Here is an 8,088-nt window from a genome sequence, read left to right as displayed (position 1 = left end):
TCTGTGAAAGATGTTTCTGAAGATCCTCACAATTCAGGTACTCAGCTCTGTTAGTTTTCTTTCAAAAGACATCTAATAAAATCACCTTTTAGTCCAGGGCTTTCCCCCTCTTCTCCCCAAAAGTAAATGTGTTTAAGACTCTCCTCAAGGATAAATGTTCTGAAGCTGCTAATGATCTGCAGAGTTCTCCTTTCTTAAGTGTTTGATTACAGTTTTCCAAATAGTACATAACTGATAGAGACCAGCAATCAGGATGGCACATTTTTTCCCTTATACTGTGGAGGTCATGATGTGTGACCCGAGCCAAATCACAGGTAGCTGGCTTTTTCTAACGTAGACTTGGGTTTCAAGTATGGGTGTTCTTTGAACTTGATATATGACTTTTACTCATGATTACAGATCTAAAAGCCTAGCATTTCTCAATTTCAGAAACAACCTTTATTGGTTTACAGTTCTAGCAGACCTACTTAAAGCAGGTATTTATTTGTGTTTTAGCCTCTCAGTAACAATTTCCATCTCTGCTACACTAGACTGTGATGTGAAATTATTTCACATTTGCAGAAGGCTTTAAGAGCACTCTCCTGAAGATGCTGTAGTAAATACTTCTGTTGATCTATATCCTTATTTTCCCCTAATCAAGCAAAACTCATGGCTTAAAAGTATGTAACTTGTTAGAGACTGTATTTTGAACATATAAAGACAAACTGAGCTGAGTTTTGCTCTGAGATACAGCATCAAAGCTTATGCTGTGAATAAGAGGAGAATTTGGCTCTAAAATGCCAGCATTTGTTTTGTCAAGTTGTAGGAACGCTTTTTTTTAAACTGAAACCTTATGAGCAAAAAATTTAGTGTTGTTATTTGTAAAGGCCAGAAAAATCACTACAGAAATGCAATGTAATGAATATCAATTGAAAGTTTACTGTAGTAGTATTGCTAGCACTAAAGTAATGAATCTAGAGAGGGCTCCCTAGAGGACTCATTTAGTTGTTTGCTTTAGATTTATTGTTTGACAAACAAGTCCCTCATGGCAATTCCCTCTCTAGCATTTTATTATTAATGGTAAGATGAAGATTTTTTTCCTGGCTGCACTTTTATCCTTGAGGTAAAATTCTCATGTTCTTTCCTTTAGCTTATCTTCATATTTTCTGCTACTGCCTAGAAGTTTAATTTTGCTTAATTTCTTTATGCTGAATGTATGTCAGTTTTAATAGACCAGGCTTTTTAATAAAGTCACATTGGAGCTTCTGAAAATGCATGAACATTTTTCAGTTTTGCCTGAAGACTGCAAGAAGGCATCTTTGCATTCCAAGATGGATTGCATACTATAGGATTAAATATAGACTCCAGCAGTATTCTGTGCTTACAGAGAGTGGCATAGAGAAATTGTAACCTCAGTGACTTATGTTTCTCATCACCTCTCTAAGATACAGATCACAAATCCTGTATTGTGTCTACAAGAGTGCAGTTTGCTCTGTCTGTCTCTAGAAACCTATACCTCCAGGTGTCCTCCTTCCTTTTTTCTTTTCTCTTTTTCCTTCTCTAGTTTTTCTCTCAAATTCCTAGCATTCACCTCAGTGCTCAGGTGAGCTAAGACATAAACACTCCCCCCTTTTATGAACAGCCCATCACACAAACCTCTCTCTGTTCTATAGGTGGTGTTATCTTTTCCTTACATGTGCACTATGGTTTATTTTCTTACCATGTTTTTAACTGTTTCTTCTTGGCGATAGATTCTTATTCCTGGAATTGTGATCTTGGGGGATCAAGGTCACAAACCTTACAGCTTTCAGTGTGGCTCAATGTTATGCACTTTTCTTCTGTCCCTTTATATATGGGCACATTTATGTGCTAGAAAAAACACTGGGCCCTTCTTATGAAATACCAATTCATGCACTAAGTTTTCAGACCAACAGATCCTGATGTTTTGTTTGCAGAATGATTGCCTGTTGTAATCTGTGCTTGCGTGCTGTGTGTTTCAGCATAATTGCAGGTTCTCTGGTGTGTTGATACAAGCCTGAACAGTGTTTTGCGTAACTTCGTGGTGGAAGGGAGGAATGGTGTTGACACAATCAAAGCTGATTTTGATATACTGAGGTGAACACTCTATCATTTGTATCACCAGTTTCTTCAGGAAATTTGCATCACCAGTTTCTTCTTCTTCAGTTGTGCAACATTCTGACCAGCACAATCATCTTTTTTTTCTTTTTCTGTAATGATCATTCTTGCATCTTTGCAATAATTTCTGTACTCATTGTTTTGGGTGTTAGATTGTTTTTCCTATCGATTTTCTAAAATAAGCTTTTTGTAATGTTACTGGACTGAACTCATTACTAAGGAGTTGAATATTTGCAGTTCTTTACCATGACAAGGCAGCTGTTCTCTCTTTGATGGAAATGTTTATCCAGAAAGCGGATGTGTTGTGTACTTTATTATTCAGAAATTGATTTCCATGACAAATGGTTTTCCCCTTGAAAACAAGTCCAATAAATCCTGCAAGACTTACTTTGTGATGATTTTAGAATGGTTTTTGCATTGATGATGGCAACCTGTTTCAGACATGTGAGAGAGGGATTTTCATAACTTTGCTGCTACAGTGTAGAAAACTACAATATTAGCAAAGGGCATTAATCACTGATGTCTTTGGAATCTCCTGTTTACATGGGACATATTTTTTTTCTCAGCATGAAAGGTATGCTCAGTTCCTGACACTCAAGGAGGAATTTGACTTGGACCTATTTACTTTAGCAGAGTTTTTTACCAACAGAGAAATATAAACATGAGACTTAATTGGGAGCTAACAAATTATACTCCACTTTTCTTGGCTGGATTGCTGGTTCATTTTCATGCAATCATACTTCTGGAGGAGTAGCCTTTTTGCAGCATTGTGCTTACTTTGGATCTAAAATACCAAGATTTTGGTTCACAATCTTCTTACACTTTGCCCTAATGTACCATTCAAAAACATCCCTGTTACTTCAAACCACTGCAGTTCTTTTACCATGAATGTAAATTAATGTATCCCATTTAGGTGCAGATTATCCTCATCTAATAAAAATATAATCTCTTCTATCCTGAATTATGAATCTTTCCAGAACTCTCAGCATTCACTAAGGTTGGACAATACATACAATTTTTATCAAGTTCCTATGTACTGGACTATATGTTTAGGCCTATCTCACTGAAATATTTTCACAAAGGAATATCTGAGAGGCTGAGTCTCCTGTCTGGAAACTGCTGTAATTAGTTAGGCACTATACTGCTATTGAAGGACTTACCTCAAGTGTACCATAAAGTTAGCTGTCACATTGTAATTTATTGCTTAGTTCTTCTCCCTGTGTGCTGTAATGTCTCTCAATATTTTCTTCCAGAATTTCACTGTGCAGTCTTTCTGATCCCTCTACAATACAGTTGCAGGAGGTGCCTGTGTTGTGCAGGGTCTAGTACAATTTTCTGTAGGTAGAATGTGGGTAGATTCCTATTTACTTTGGTCATCCACTATTTACTTACAGCATTCAGACACTGGAGAAGGCTGTTTACACTGTAGTCATCATCATCATAACTTTTGTACTTCTTATCACCAGCACTTAGCTACTCTTACAAGTCACAGTTTCAGGTTTAAACAAACTACTTGGCAATCTTGTTTTGAGGCCTCTCTCTCTAACCAGTGTATTGGTGTTCAGAAATTGCTACACTTTCCCCATCTTGCTTGGTTAATTGAATGAACATTTAAACTGCATAGGAATGTTATTCTAAAGATGTTTAACCAGAACAGAAACAAAAGTGCAATTGGAAATAACTTTTTTTAAGGAAATAACATGGAAAGCAATCTCAAAGATATTTTCTGGAGCTTTACATAGTAACCAGCAAATCTATGTATTTAGCTTTTGCAAGACCTGTATGTTTTCAAATATATTATTCAAATAGTAGATTTGCAACCCCTATTAACAATCTGTGGAATGTGTACATTCTCATCTTCCTGTTCTGAAATGCTACAAGTATTTGTGGAGGGTTACATATCATATGTCATTTGTCAGTACTTTGGCAAGATACCCATTGAAATTAATCTGAAAATGCAGGAAATGAGAAAATCCTGTTTGAATGCCTCTAAAATGATAGGTTGGGTTCCACTGGTTTTTCACACTAGAAGCACTTGGTAAAGAAACATTATTGCCTGGAATTCAATAAGGAGATGTAGTTACAGGATCCTTATTTTACATGTGAATCAAAAAATGGCAGAATTGTTGTTAATTAAAGGAATTGAAATCTTCTTAGGCTGGAGTCCCTCTTAGTTTCCTGAACCCTTAAGTGATGCAGGTGTTCATTGTGGGGTCATCAGACCCTTTTGCCAAATAACTGGGATTCCTCTTTTTGTGCTTTCACTTGAAATTTAAAAAAATGTGTTTTGAGCTATAATTTTAGAGTTGAAACTTTCAGCCAGAATCAGCAAACACACTACTGAAAGGAGCGGTGTTTCTGTTTTCCTCAGTCCCTCCCAGTTCATTCCCAAGCCTTGTTTTCTGCTGACAGGGCTGTTTTCATGGCCGTGCTTTGACCCAGCTCAGGGAATCAATCTGAGTTACAATTAACCAGGTAAAACCCAGTAAGTAAATGAATAATGCTTAATTGTGACCCAGATCAAACAACTTATCCTTTTTGTGACACAGATGAATGCAAGCTCATGCTGGTGCCAAGGAGGGTCCTGACAGGCTGTGGGATTGCTTCTTTCAGCAGCAGTTACATCAGCTTATGATATTAAAGCATTAATGCATTGCCTCTGGGGGATTTGTTTCAGTTTCTGTCATAGCCTTGAGGGAATTGGTATGCTTTCTGTCTTGGGCTGTTTATATTCCTAAAATGTTTGATTTTGCAGGAAGCACTCTACCTATAAGTAGGTACAAATGTGACCGTTACCTGGCTCCTCTAGAGGAAGCATGTTATAAAGTGACAGCAATCTGCATCAATTAGCATGTTAAAATGAAACTTGACAGAGAGCTAGGGGAAGACATTAAATCCCTACACATTTTTTTTGTTGACAGAAGAAAGTGAAACTATTAATGGTTCCAGTAAGCAAAGACTGCATCACAAGCTTTGTACTCTATCAAACAATTGTTGTAGTAAAGATTTTTCTCATGTGTGAGATTTTCTGGGCCTTGAGGTGTTGTAAGTAGCAGCATTCTCTGCTTCTGCTTGTTTGTGATCACCCTTGCACAGCCCACTGTGCAGTGCTGACACCGATATTTGTGTGGGCATTCAGTGAACCAGACCAGAGAACTGGTGCACTTAAAAAATAACCCACACAAGAAAACCCATTAGCTGGACCAGTTTCCCATTTTGATTTACCCTCTCTACAAAAATAGTGGAGCTGACACAGCTTGGAGCACAGTCACGCTTTGAGATGGCATGATTGCTGAAACATTTACATTTGTACTGCATCACTGTGTTTAGTAACACTTAGTTCCTTCATTATTTCACCTTTCCATGTGGTGCCCAGTGTCAGCAAAGGAGTTTTAGCAGTAAATCATAGCTGGGTTGGAGTTAAGTACAGCAGGGCATTCTGCTTGTACCCAGTGTAATTTGAAGACTGGCTCCTGCTAATTCATTTCCTCCAACAGCTCGGGGCTTGGATGATCTAGCAGACTCCAGTCCACCATAAATCTGTTGACAAGGGTATGGTGTAGGTCCATCTCAGAGCTTTGCTTGAACTGCTTGCACAAGTCAGGTGTCAGAGACTGGTGATTCTTCTTTAAATTTGAGCTAGTGATTTTGTGGGATGTTGATGATGTTCTTGGAAGCTACCCTAATACATAACATTTTTCCTTTGTAATTCTTATTTGCATTATTTCTGCTTTTAGGCAAGTTTAGTTTTGAAACTGTTGTCAATTTTATTCAGTATGTATGTCTTGCTTTAACCCCAGCTGGCAACTAGGTAACACACAGCCTCTGACTCAGCACACACACAGAGAAATGGATGGGCTGAGGTAAAAACAGTTTAATAACTGAAGCTAATAATGATGATGATGATGATGATGATGATGATGATGATGATGATGATGATGATGATGAGGGAGAAAACAAAACGAGAGGTAAAACCCATGAACCAGAACAGAGGCATTTGCTCACCGCCACTGACCAATACCCAGCCCCAAGCAGCCATTGGCCTCTCCAGGACAATTTCCCCCAGTTTATATACTCAGCAGGATTCTGTAGTATGGAATGTCCCTTTGGTTATCTCAGGTCAGCTGTCCTGGCCATGCTTCCTCCCAGTTTCTTGTGCACCTCCTCCCTAGCAGAGCATGGGAAACTGAAAAGTCCTTAACTTAGGGTAAGCACTACTTAGCAACAAACATCAATGTGTTATAAAAATTTGTCTCAACTTCAATCCAAACCACAGCATTGTGCCAGTTCCAAGGAAGAAAATCAACTCTATCCCAGTTGAAACCAGGGCAAAGTATTTAATGCACTGCTCTTTCTTCTTCCACTGGCCTAACAAGTCTTGATGGACTAGGAACAGTAGGAACACAGAAGGAGTGATCCATGCCAATGGCAAAGGTGTGCATAAGGACATCATGATATTGAGTGACTGGATGATAAAAAGTCAGTTTAATTCAGTCTAGAAAATTTTATATGATATTCATTCTATTTTTAATGATCTGCTGAGGTATTGAGCTATAATAATTCTGGGATAATATCAGTTTTGTGCTCAATAGCAATTAAAACAGAGCTAAATCTTTGTTCACATCTGTATAAATTGGATCAAAATGCCTCTATATCATATAAATCTTATAAGGTTAAGGAAGTAAACCTGCTACGTAGATGCTTTGATACTAGAGGTATATTACTTTGAAATGGTGTGAACTAACCTGATTTATTTAATTTGTTTGAAAGTTATAATTTTGGTTTCAAATTGGATTGATAAGCAGATGATATAAAGGAATCTATTAATCATTAGAATAATAGGAGTACTTTCCTGAGGGAAATGACCCCCACACATATCCCCCCACATCCCTTAAGGAGTCTTGTAACTTGAGAGTCAATTTAACTAAAAACTTATTTATTATATTTAGTCAAAGTTTTGAAATCTTTATACTTAAAATCTAGTGTCCCTCATTTTTTCTTAAGTAAATTATCTCTTTTCTTCCTGTAAGATTTTCTTATCTACCTCTTATTTCCTTTTCTCAAATTACCCCCTCAGTCTCTATTCTCCTGCCTCTTCCGTGCTCCCCACCAACCCAGCCTCAGATTTCCTCCTGTGTTACTGGTTTCTTTAAATAATTTCATTCAATATTTATCTAAGGCAGGTTAATCCACATAGTTGAGCTGCATCTATTACAGGAGAGTGTTTATAAAAATGCCTTTTCCCAATTATATTTTAGAATGTTTTTGTTTTCATGCAAGTCCCTAGCTGTTAAACCTACAAAGAAAATACTTAAATTATGTCGTTGTAATGGAGACCATGGCATTTTCCAATTCTGTTGCATGGAATCACCACTAAGGAAATCAGGAATCTTATGACTATGAATGAATTGAGAACTTGGGCTCTGGTTTGGTTACAGAATGAACTGCGACAGTCCTGGGGCCCTATAATGCCCTGTGGAAGTATGATCTCCCTTTGGAGAGAACCTGAGCATAACCAGTAAATGGCCTTAAATTGTAGCTGAAATGAAATTCAGGACTGTTTCTGCTCAAAAAAGAAACCCAAGCTGCTTAAAAATGGAATTGGCGTAGTCAAGGTAGAAGTTGTTATCATCCTTCAGTCCAACAGCACCCATTTTGTACCAATAAGTAAAATTGTTTCTTGAACAAGGTAAAGTTTGTTGTAAAACATGAGGTCTCCTTCCTGCACATATGCACTTAATCTGTGCATCCCAACAGTGCTATAAGCCCTGTGAGCCACAAGTGTTGCCTCATGCTTAAAGGGGCAAATTGTGCCTGACAAAGAATTTTGTGCAGCTGCAGTAAGCCCGCAGAATTTTATTCTCTCTGTCGTGGTGGAACTGCTTGGTTGAGGAGAGGATAATGGTTCCTCTTCCTTCAGTATGCAATGAATACCCTTTAACTGTCCAGTGCTTTTAGTCATGTGTGAAGAAT

This window comes from Melospiza georgiana, chromosome 1, assembly GCF_028018845.1.
Source record: "Melospiza georgiana isolate bMelGeo1 chromosome 1, bMelGeo1.pri, whole genome shotgun sequence".
NCBI lineage: Eukaryota > Metazoa > Chordata > Aves > Passeriformes > Passerellidae > Melospiza > Melospiza georgiana.
Note: the sequence above shows the minus strand (reverse complement) of the source record.